General features: G+C 32.0%; 1 protein-coding gene across 3 annotated transcripts in view; it reads left to right on the top strand.

Moving 5' to 3' along the window:
- Positions 1-13,655, top strand: part of LOC132919975 (uncharacterized) — a 44,887-nt gene that overhangs the window by 19,455 nt on the left and 11,777 nt on the right. The window contains exon 1 of one of the 3 annotated variants that reach the window (XM_060981945.1): positions 2,092-2,234. The exons of 1 other annotated variant lie outside the window; for it this stretch is intronic. The gene's annotated coding sequence lies outside the window, so the exon portion shown is untranslated. Of the gene's footprint in view, positions 1-2,091; positions 2,235-7,666; positions 8,193-13,655 lie in introns of those variants that run through there. One more of the 3 variants, XM_060981947.1, reaches the window with a different exon arrangement.

Raw genomic sequence — 13,655 nt, 5'->3', positions numbered from 1 at the left:
CTGTAGGTACATAATATTAAAACCGTCAAAAATTCGACTAAAAAAATTGCACGCGTCTCATGTCTCAGTCCTGACTGCTAAGGCTGTTGTATCTGTTTTCCATTCGTCCATCATATTTGTCTATTATTATTTATAATACATCGATATAGTACCTATTATAGGAATGCAGTCATCGTATGTTAATATTTGTGCAAATACATCGATTTAATTTAATTTTTGTATTTTTTCCTTACTGCGAAATATGTTTGTCGATATCGAAAGGTTTAAAATAAATTTGACGACGAATCATTTGTATTCGTTGGTCTTGTCTTTTATGATTTATCATTCACGTTTTTATTTTCCGAGTATCTTATACGTGGGAAGCGTATAAATCATTTCAAAGCTACTTCGCCGCACTCGAATGTAATAGCGGTATTAACTTTCAACTAAATTGTCTGACCGGCAATTTTTTCACTCATTTAGACATAAACGATACTGTTTATTATTTTCTAAATGGATTCTTTAAATGAATGTTTCAATTTAAATAACTAAACAGTAAGATGCTGTGAATTAATTTACTTTTCTATTTTAAATTTGTTTAGATATATATATATATTATTTGTTTGTATATATATATATATATCACTTAATTATTAGGTACCTATGTTATTAGGCTCGTGTTTATCTAATTGTATGGTATATAATAAATAATAACAAATGATTAAAATAAATTGAGATTAGATAGGTGCTAATACCCGGTTTTTATATTTCACATATAAACTGAAATCAATTAAATATAATTTAAACTTCTTTTCAAGTTCTATGCAGACAGTGATGATATTATTTAATACAATTTTACAAAATATGCAGCATCCCGTGTAATGTTATTAGACGTATCGTTAACTTCTCGGCTTTTCCATATGGCATTATAGCATGATAATGCACACTGTAATTGTTATACTACAAGTGTTTGACGAGGTGTATATAGAATACGCTATAATGTTAAAATAATGGATATTAGATAATTTTTGTTCGCTCTCTAATAATAGTAGTTATGTTTTCATTGCCATATGGTTAGAAAATACATTATAATTTCATATAATATGATTCACTTCAAACGATATTAGTCGATTGTGCTTGTCCCAACATGGCATACTTATAGTATGGTTTACTTGTACATCATCGCACTTTCTACCGAAAAATGAATATACAATTTTTTTTCTACTGTCGGTTCAAAATAGTGACCTGAACTGAAAATGATTCGGACTTGACCCGATCCACTCTCACTCGATCCTGCTGTCACTCTTCGATTTTTCCAGAGGTCAAATTGTAATAACGATCACCACGTGCGATCGCCACACCTCTGGAACAACGTGACGCGGCTTCTGGGCGGTTTATCATAATTTAAATACGAACGAGAATAAACTAGATGTATACTTTATACGTTATATTATTGCATGCATATTGCACGTTATTATAAAGCATACGTCTGTAGAGTAAATATCGTGTGCAGTGTGATAATATTACCAATACGTTTCTCGAGTGGAATAAATATCGTTATGTCATGATAATGCTGATAAATTATTGTTTAAAATTATACATATGCGTGTGGTAATAATTAGAAAACATTTATTCATTCGTAATGGTTAATTAAAGCGAATAAGTATTCGTTTAGGTACTTGAATGTTTGAATGTACCTACCTATACACGATATTTCATTGTGGGCGTACGTTAGTCTAGACTCGAAATGCTTTGCCGTTTAGTAGTTTTAACAGAAAACTGTAGTTTTCGTCAAAATAACAAAGAATGGCATGTCAGATTTTCTATTTAAAACCCTAAAATGACCCTTCCCCCAAGTAGGCGCGTATTTGCACCCCAAAACTGGCAGATGTTTATGTCTAGCAGGGTAAAAATGGGTGGGATCTTTGAAGGTTAGTCTTATATTATTATTTACTAAACGCAGTTATTCTCGGTACTCCGTCAGTTACAAATCTTTAACGTCTCTATTTTAAGGTTGTCATACAACATACAATTAAACTTTTTAATTTATTGGACAAATTAAAATTTTACAGTGTCATTAAATGTGTTTATTTAAAAAAATATAAATCCTTTTATTCCATTCAATTATTTTTAGATTTTAATATTATGTAATTTATCAACTTGTGCATTTTAAGTATGATTTGTTTTGTTTTAAATTTATTTAAAATAAATGTATTTATAAGTATTTAATTCACTCATAGATTCGAATTAGTATGGTAAGTTATAAGATATAATATACCTATATAAATTTTAAATATCAATGTATAATACATTATTTTACATTCTTTCCTTATGTACCTCTCTCAGCTTGCCTTTTATAACTTCTTTTAAGTTATTGTTATTTTCCGGAGATTGACTATATTATTTCCTTAATTTAATCATCTGAAATGTTTATTTAACCTTTTTAATAAAATGTAAAATTTTAAATAAAATTTTTGCATTAAATGGTTTCATAAGGTTTTATAATTAATAAAGGTAATAATTAAAAAAAATTTCACCCAATATAATATTTCGTCTAGTTATGCCAGTTCTAATAAATCTTTAATATTGTACAAGTATAAGAATTAACTTTAATAACTTGTTATCATTTTATCATAGGTACACTCAATTAATAAACAGTAGATTAAATTGTAAATTATAAATCCAATTTAGAATTTTATCATTTAACGTAGTTTTATTTTTAACGGGATTCTAACTTAAAAATATTAATGGTGTTAAAAATAAAAATTAAGACAAATCATTCATAGTTTAAGGTAAATACGTGAAATTTTAGCTTACATAAATGTATGTTGGAATTAGTGGCCAACAATTTAAAAACTCTCACCAACAATAAAGAATCGTGTATAAATAAATGTATAATAATGTTACTTTTTAAATGTACATTGTATAACATTATAAAGTGAATAAAATGATAAGCTAGTTCCATGTAAAATACAAAAGTATTATGCAATTTTCCTTTTGTTGTATTAGGTACAGTAGGTACACATATAACATTGGAATTTAAACGAGTTTATTGTTTTGGAAATTTGAATAATACGTATAATTTAAATTGTCTTGGTGAGCCAATCGTCAGAATTATAAATTGCACTACCTTTTATATATTATAATATCTGTCAATATATTATTTCAAGTAAAATAATCAAAAAAACATAACAATAATAAACGTTTTGTCATTTATTTTATCCGACTAAAGTAATTGTTTCGAATAATGGAATATTGTATTTTTTATTTCTTTTCATAAACCTGTCTTATAAATCATAATTTATATCCTATATGTATTATTTGTACGGCTGTAATTATAAATATTATATATTCGAAATACGTCCTTTATATAGAATAATATATATGTATTTATTAAGTGTAATATTATATATATTTTATAATTATTTAGTAAAAAATCCTTTTTTTCTATAAGTAATTTTCACACTTGAAAAAATATAATATAACTCGTTCGTTTTAACCGCACATTCAACATTAAATTGAATTATGTATTATATGTATATTCATAAAATGCGTTACGCATTTTGTCTGTCACATTTTTAAATTTCCTTTAGAACAAAAATTCCACCATATATTATATATTATAATTTTATTCGTAATACGATCGTGTGTTAATTATATAACATAATTTAGTGCAATTAAATTATCGTGATTATATCGTATACACCACGCAAATAATAACATCGTAAATTCATAATAATATAATATAATATAGTTACATTATGAGCATGCGCTTGACTACAATTATTTGATTGTCTCAAGCGCGTGTTTCGTGTTTCTCGCGTTAGACGTCGTGTCTGATAAAAAAAAAAAAAAAAATTAAGTTACTTAAACGTGTCACATAATATTTTACATAGGCACATGACGCGTTTTAAAACAAAATTCTGATCTCTTGCAATCGTATGTGTATACAAACACTCACATATTATATAAGTTATCGCACGCTATCTCAATAAATTATACTTATACTTGATACATGTATAACGTATATAACAATAATAATAAAAATGTATAATATGATCGTCGCCTCGCACTTTCGCATTGTACGTAGGTATAGGCATTACGATCTCACGGAGATACCGTCGACAACTCCCCGTATCTGTAATGCGTGCGTTAAAATACATATATATATATATTATAGCCGGTATCTTTATCTATATTATGTTATTATTATTACCATATTAATATATATTGATATCGTGAAGAGTGTTGAAGACGGCGTATGCGTGTGTGCAGTACATACCTATATCGATACATCTGCAGCTGTATAAACTGTAAAAGAATCTAGTAAATATAATACATATATACATTATAACTACTATATATATATACAACGTCGCGTGTGTCATGCGTAGGTATTAAACTTAATAATATTACATTAAATAAGACGATGGTCGATGACCCCGCCCAGGGTGCGCTCACTCAGGTACCCCACCGCACGATACTCAACTTGAGACATATTATTATACTTATCGAATGCAAGGAAATTAATCAATTCGTTATCATTTACATATTACTGTAAATGCAATATGCATACATATTAATATAGTAGGTGTAGATACCTGCTTAAGCTAGTCGATGTAAATTGCAGTAATGTTGTAGATGTCGCCGCGACCTGTACGTCACTGTGATTAAGCGAGATTTAGTGTAACACCGGTGAAGTGAAAACTACGTTTAAAACACCTTTTTGGTATAATTGCAGTTTTCAATACGTTTTAGTTTATTAACTGTATATATTCATGTATCCAAATAAATCATCTTAATATTTTAAGAAGTGTAATTTACATATACGTACATATAGCTAAGGGATGATCTGGTTGTCACGCTATACCGTGTTACATTTTTGTTTAAATCCTCAAACCTCAACCGATTGGGTAGGTAGGGGAAGTGGTACTCACGAGTCACTGTGTTCCTGCATCTATACGCTGGTGATACAACACTCAAAAAAAAAAAAATCCGAGTTCATTACCTATATAACATTATATTAGCAAAGTGGTTTTGCTAATAAATAAACTATTTGTGGGAGAAAAAAACCAATAAAAGACGGCTCTTGAATAACGATTTGAAAAACATAACGAATCGCATCGTCTGTCAGTTCCATATGATATAATATATTATTATTGTAATCCTTCTCGTGTAATGGTACCCGGGCCCATTATTATTGTTATTAGCGTTGTTGTTATTATGTGTGCGGTGTGTGCCGAGACGAGACGCGATTGCCGCAGCCGCCGCCACTGATACGAGATCGGTTTTTACACCACGTCGGGCGAGGCCAACGCGTTTGTGTCGGCGGACCGTGAATGCCACCGCCAGTTGAAAAACCACATCCATAAACAGACAGCGAACAAAACCGTATCCCTGTCTGGGGCAATACTCTGCAGCATTCGTCACTTACATCCCGCACTGTACTTAATATATTAATATTAAACCACGAACAATATATTATACATACCTACGCTATTATTATTATTATTATTATTATTATATTAAAAGCTAAAATGTTTATATAACCAACTGCGACGATATATCTCTATAGTACCTACGCACGAGGGATGAAGACTTTTCCTACGATAATATTTATAATATACCGAGCTGTTCGTGCTGCGCGGGTGTTTGCTGTGTGGTACACGATATATATTTACATTGAAGTGTATACCACGAGGTGATCCTTTTTCAAAGATTAAAACCATCATTTTATCGAAAAAAATAAACGTTTTTGGAAATACTTTTTTATTGGATTTTAAAATATGTCACTTATTTATCGTTAGTTTTTTCAAAAGTTTTTTTACTCTTTCGAATGATGGCGTACGTTTTCGATTTCATTTTCCATAATATACATGTAAAAATAAAATTTCAAACCAGTACCCATAACTCACAACCAGTTAAAATTATTTGATATTATGTTATGGTCAAACGAGCTGAGAATATTGTAAATATTATAGTGAGTGGACCGACACGTTTCGTGATCTTCCAATACCACATCACTATTATATACATGTATCCATCTCTGCAGTTGTGCGCCACTCCACTTCGACCGTCTATAGACTCTCTAGACTTTAGATACTTTTAAGTTACGCAGACCAATCTACGCGTATACATACTAACCTAACCGTTCGAAATTTCACTTCATTTATACCTCGTTTTACACACGCTGTATATAATATAGTACATCGAGCGTGGCCGTAGCGAACCGCCAATGCAGCTCGCGTATTATTTGTTGTGTGTGTGACTGTGTGTGTGCGCTCGCGCGCGCGGTACGCATTATGTACTGGCGTCTTTGGTCGGCACCGGACAATGGCGACGGGTTTGTTTTCGCACGCGACCTTGTCGGCGGCGGCAACAGAGTTTCCGTCGGCAGGCACGTCCGAAATATACGCACGGCGTTTACCGTTTTCCCATAAAGGGTTATGCACGCCGCCGTCGTCGTCGTTCAGTCATGACCGTTGTACGTAATATCGCGACGACGACGACGACGATGGTTGTGATCTCCGGACAAGTCTCCGGACAACAACGGTAAACACGATATATGTATATATTTATATCGCATCGCGGTGTACAGAGGGACTGCGTGGAATATACTATACTTACATATTATATATAGGTATAATGACTCTTCCGTGCTGCGGGCAAATCTACTAAAAATGCGAATTTCAAGACATATTTGCGATGTTTTATTATATCGTACATTACCTAAAGTATCATACAAAAAAAAAAACTAGAGTAGAAATGCTCAGTTACGTATTTGACGTCGTGCGAGTGTGACGTCTATATTATTATATACACCGAATCATCGCTGTAAACGTCGTACGAAGTGACCCGATGGACTGGCGTGTGTGTTGTATTATTTTATGTTACGGCACTATATAGCTAAGCTTGATTGGTGGATTACAAAAATAGTAAACATGTCAAGTGTATTCCATATATAAATATCCATTGTTCAGTGTTAACGGGAGTTTAGATTTGTAAACGTTTGAGACAGATTTTACAGTTTTTTTTAATATATATTTATTTAATTTTTACATTTAAATTAATTTATTGTAACTGTTTGTTACGTGTGATGTTTAGTATTGATTTTATAATGAGTAGTAACAATAGATTTAGAGTTTATGTGAGAAAAAAATGTTTTGTGCGCATAATGATTTATCGTCAATTTTGCAAAAATATGAAAATCTAAAAGTCGACTCAGCACAAATTTCTTAAAAAAAAACTCTTCATATAGGTATTATCAACCTTATTAATTATTATTATTGATAGTGTCCTAGTGATGATTACTGATTACCTATATAAGTGCGCCTTAGTTAAAGTTTAAAGTTAAGCATAATTATTTCAATACATACTATATACCTATACGATTTTTATTAAAGCTGTTATCGGACAATTACCTATAAAATTATAAGAAAAATTCAAAAACCGTACATTTTGAGTTTATGGTATACCTTATTATACGCAATATTTCAGAAGTAAAATGAATAATATACAGACAAATTATAATAACAAAAACCCTTATTAATCCGAATCGTCTCTTAAAGTGTAGTTTTCTTAGTGGAGTTATAACGCTGCGTTGAATGACATCACACGCCGATTCCCGAATATCTATATTAAAAAAAACGACAGCGGCATAGCGCAGACATAATAATATTTTTGTCAGAACGGGTCCGGTCGTGGTGTCGGGCTAACCGTGAGCCACGCGTCCTGTAGTCGAGAGCTGCGCGTCGATGAAAGTGCCTTCGGATCTCGCGTTACGACCAAACACAACGACGAGTGTGTAGTTCAAATCGGACACGTACCTACGATACAATATATATGTATACGTATTGTGCCGACGCCGTGCTTACGAGCTGCTCCGCGTAAACGGCACGAGATCAGTCTAATCAGACCGTCGCGTCGTGTACGAGTAAACGCGCGCTCGACGAACAGAAAGTAAAAAAAAAAAAAAAACGTCGCGGATCTTTAATTGAATGGTTATGTTTTTTGTGCGGTAAACCGATTCTTCGCGTGGACCGTACTACAGGACCGATGTCGAATTCGATTCCGTTTACGAGACGGCGATGATAAAAAAAAAAAAAATGCGATATAATATTATATGTACCTGTGACTTGTACAATATTTTATTACTTAGGTATATAGGCTTTGCATTGTTATCGTTTACGCGCTACACAACTCGGACAGTAAAGGTATATATTATTTTATATTGTGTGTAAATTTGTTCGGCGGCCGCCGCGTGTACAATAATAGCCAATATATATGTATATGACTACACAAGATTCTCAAGTTCAGCTATGTACAAATAATTTGTGATTGTTATGTAAACATGATTTATTACACACAGCCATGCTCTAAATCTAATTTCGTTTTAATTGAACAAACTAATCAATTTTAATCTACGATTGTTCCGAAACCTGGTGTAAGGTTTTTTCCAATTAAATCCGCGCACGCGGTTGGACTCGAGTCATGCTTTGTATCGTAATGCCGAGCACTAATTTTTTTTCGTTTCGATATCAAACTCTTCTCGGGGTTATAATCTATTAATTTTCGTTCAGCTTATTATTGTCCTGTGCGTCTCTTCATAGGCGAACTCTGAACGTTGAACAGTTCACCCTTACTGTTTACGACTTCAACTCTATTGGTTATTTTTTATTCACGTCTATGTCGACACGTATGATTTGATGTATTAAATACATGAACTATAACGCATCGACGACATACGAAAACGCCACCGGATAAGGGAAAGACTTTTTTCTCATTCTAATGTAATTAACTATACCTACATGACTACATGTCTACATACTATTACAATAACAGTATCGAATTCGATGTAATATATCATGCGCGTCTGTTAAATACGCTGCAGTATAGACGATTGCGACCGGTTCGTGGATATTTCGATCCGTCCGATACGATATCTATCACACGCAGAGAGATATTCAAAAATGGAGTTTCGCACCAATCGTATGACACATGTTTGGCCGTCCATCCAGGGTCGATGCGGCTGTTTATCAGCATAATATAAACTATAAATATATAGGTACTGTAATAATATGTGGGTCCGTTCGTTTCGTAAGAGCATTTTTCAAGACATACGTGTAGCGTTAATCCGGCTTCACGAATCGTATTTTAGTGTGTGTGTGTGTGTGTGTGTGTGTGTGTGTGTGTGTGCGTATTCACTGTGACTGTGTATTATTATAGCGTGTTTATACTTATATATCGATATACTGTATAATATCGAACCGATCACGGCCGTTCGATCGAACAGAACAGAAAACAATACATAATAATAAAGTCTTATCGCAGTCAATTCAAGGTCGACGTTTGCATATACGTAAATATAATACCATTTATCTGCTGTGTATAATATAACATGTAACAATATTATACAGGTATTATTGCAATGACGACTGATGACATTGCGCGGCTGCTGCGTCGGGCATGCACACACACACAAGACACAGACATCCAAAGAGGAAATAGGATATCTCCGAGGGTTTCGTATACACGATATATATTTAACGGGGAGGGAGAGGTGGGTCGCGTTTCTTCCTGCACGCGTGTCCTGACCGTGTCGGGCACACACGACACTGCAGAGGTTTTTATACACGGCACGCGTTCACCCCTGACAGCTGTGGCTTTTCCGAAAGCCTATACTGCACAATAACGCGCGCGCAGACGTATTTTAGGTATATACATTATACATATACTGGAAATCGTGGTTTTATTTCGAGCTGCAGTTTGGGCGCGCGAGGGAGGGTTATCAAAATACATGACATATCGGTATACCTATATAGGTACAGTGGTATTGTACATATAATACGCTATTATACCGGCAATCGTGCGAGGGGATTATATTATATTATTATTGTTGTACCGTATATAATACTCATCACGTGTGTTGAGCTCGTTTACGTTTGAAATTAAAAAATATATATTTTTTAATAGTTATAACATACATTTATTACACTATTATATTAAATACGATTAATATCGTAGGTATACGGTATATAGATGTATGTTGCTCATATATTATACCTATAGACGGGTTCAGTCAAGAAATGCACAAGCCAACACGCAAAGTAAACAACACAATCTATATAAATATACGTGTATCGCCGAAAAACAAATTACTTTTACTTAAAGCCCATTAGTCTATTGCATTAACGCGGCTCCGAAAACCTTCGACGAAATATAATTTCGATGATTCAAATCGGTAAACAAACGAAATTATAATATGATTATCCGACACGTTAACCGCAACGTTAATAAGTACCTATCCGTCACGTTTTATTTTAAAAATAAAAGTTCACCTTTTTTTATTTGAAAACAAATATGATTAATATATAATAATTCAAATTTATTCTCGTAATATAGTACCTATAGCGTATTGTTTATTAATTTTGTTTTTTTCTAAATTTTTACATGATAAATTGTAATAATAATTACATTGTGTTCGATAACCTATTTACGTTATTTACGTTGTTGATGAAATATTAGGTACACATTTCAACTAGGTACCACAAATATTTATATGCTCCACTTTAAAATTTACTAATAACGTTTAGAGATATATTTATAACATAACATTTTTTTAAAACACCGTATTATATGTAAAAACGAATAAAAAAATATATAATAATATTAATACTATGATTTGTTCGAGAGTGAATAATTTCAGTGGGTTAAAAACTAATATTATATTATGAAACATTAACATATCTTATTGTTATTGTGTTTTGTACATGTTAAGCTTTATTACCTAAAATCAAATACTCGGTTTTTTTTCACACTCATCGTTGCCTGTGTAACAATCGTGAATGTTTAAAATCCTTATTTATCATCATATATAAGTGAAAAAATCCATTGAAACGTAGAATACCTGCCTACCTATAATATGTGAATGTTACGAAACAGATTTTTGTTTCCAGTTGAACCATTAAAAAAATACAAAATGACGTAAAGTGCACATTATGAGACGCGGTCCTGATGAATAGCACACATCTATATGACCTAAATGCATCCAAGCAGATGGTTTAAAGTTTCATAAATGAACATCGCCGATCACCTCCATATATATCATAATAAAAAGTACGCTATGATATTTAAACAGCTGTACTAAACATATTATATACATAAAAAGGACGCGCTCCCCCGTTCAATAGTTTTCTATAGAATAATATATGATGAGCACAATACATGGATAGGGATTTTTCAGCATGTGTTCGATACAGAGAGAGTAAATAATTATACTTAAATACTTAAATAAATAATGCATACAGATGATTGAAAGTAGGTACATGTGATGTTAATATGTTTCATAATAATAATTATTTCCTAGTGAGAGGTGATTAAAGACTATACAGTCTGCAGAGATCCTCGCATATGATTGTTCGAGTCTATGCATTTGTATAATAAATTAAAACATCATAAGGTAAACGATTAATCAATAATGTTAAAACGTTGGAAAAAACTCTATAATTAAATAAAAATTGTAAATTCTTATTATCAACTTTAATCATAATTTATTCCGAGTGAATATAATTTAAACTCGTCATGCGTATTACGCACCAGTTTTTATGTTCTCTGTTACAGTGATATAATACCTACGCGTTTTTTGAGTACGTATGTATAATGCATTATTCTATGCCGAATGACAAGTTTCTTGGTTATTCATTATTATTTGATTTGACGAATTTGACGAATTTATTTTATTTTTGACATTTAACAACAAATATATGTATATCTACTGCAGAAACTATAATATATAGGTAGCTATTTTATTATATTTATTTACAATAACATAAAAATCTAATGTAAATATAGGTACATGCAAGTACAATAATAATATACAGAATAAAATAACTATGCGTTATAATATGTAGATACTTTAGTATACTTATGTGATACATCTGACTTTCCACGTTGTATTCATACGATCATAGTCGTGTGTGACCATACATGTACGATTCATACAATATATTATTAGCAATGGAGGGGAGGGGTTGGACATATGCATAATATAATATGATGTAGTATGATGCAAATCCTGATGCGGGAAAAATATGTGCTAGGAACAACTTATAAATTCAATGTTTATGGTCCACGAATCGAAAACAAATCTACCTTTATAGGATTGTTATTCCATTGCCTGTATATAGAAATTGTTTGTACAATTTTTATTTTTTTTCTACATGCGTTTCCAAGTGAAATTTGTGTCACAACGCGTACCGCGTGCATCGCGGATATATGTGCGCGTTCCGCAAAAATAATTACAAGGTAGGTAAATAAATAATAATAATAATGATAAAAAAGCCATAATAGATATATAGTTATAAAAAAAAAAATACGAAACCTATATATAGTCTAACCTACCATTGCAGTAGTCGGTATAATAGCACGAGTTGCTCGTAAAAGAAACAATATATACGACTCGAGTAGACATATAAATTATAATATTTAATTTAAATTTTGTATTTCAAGAATTTCGACGTTCATTGTAGTCGTTTTCGTAACCGTGATATACATATATATTTCATAATTTCATATCGTAAATGTAGGTACGGAAACTGTTGTCGTGTTCTCAGCAAGAAAATGCTACACGACTGTACAGAATTTTACTGTACCTATTAGGTATACTTACTAAACGTGAATAATGCTGATAGTGTGAATCCAACAGAATCGGTCATCGTCGCATTCGTCGTATCCAGTTTCCCGTGGCATTCCCATCATCGCGGAGTAATATAAACCCCGATTTGTGAAAGTCGAAGATCACACGTAGTTTGTTTTCTTTAAAATAATATATAATAACAATAATAATAATAACGTAATGCGTCGCGCTAATGGAGTTGATAGGATAATATATTATTTATATACCTTATATATTGGATATTGATACATATTTATAATAACATAATATACATTGTATGTAGGTATATATATGCAATGTATGTATATATATGCAGCTTAAACCTATACGTGGTGCGTGTGTTGTTATCATGGCGGTATTTAAAAAGAAAAAACACGATCGATACGAGCGGTTGTATTATATGTGTATATAATATAATATATTTGTGCGAAATGTGAAAGTTAAATGTACCTATATATATATATATATATAAATAGCCATACGCGTATACACATAGGTATATATGCGAGTGCGTGAGTTTTTTTTTTATTTTGATATTTCGCATCAATGGTGGAAACGAGGGTATATATTATACATATATATTGCAGGACGACGAAGGAACGGCTCGCATGTGAAACCAGTTTGTATATAAAACTTGTCTCCCGGCAAAATGTTCTATTGACTATCTATCTATATATATACGTATAATATACCACGAGTTATATATATTGATCATATATGTTTAATATGTGCGTATAAATACATCATGTATATATGTAGCTACACGGGCTATACACATAATATATAATAGTATAATACATTTTATGCGCTTATACGATACGCCAAACTTATCCGTAAACCTCGTCTTACCGCAATTATTGCAGCTATAGCTGTTAAAATTATAATATTATGCGCAGAGACTTTAACGACCGTGTACCGCGGCGTTTTAAACTACACGTAGCTGTAGCTACAACACGGTGTAATAATAATAAATAATATGTCTAACGGGGGCGTTATTGTTGAC

This window comes from Rhopalosiphum padi, chromosome 2 (assembly GCF_020882245.1).
Source record: "Rhopalosiphum padi isolate XX-2018 chromosome 2, ASM2088224v1, whole genome shotgun sequence".
In the NCBI taxonomy this organism is placed as follows: Eukaryota; Metazoa; Arthropoda; class Insecta; order Hemiptera; family Aphididae; genus Rhopalosiphum; species Rhopalosiphum padi.
The sequence above is the reverse complement of the archived record's forward strand: the minus strand, read 5'-3'. Positions and strand labels throughout refer to the sequence as shown.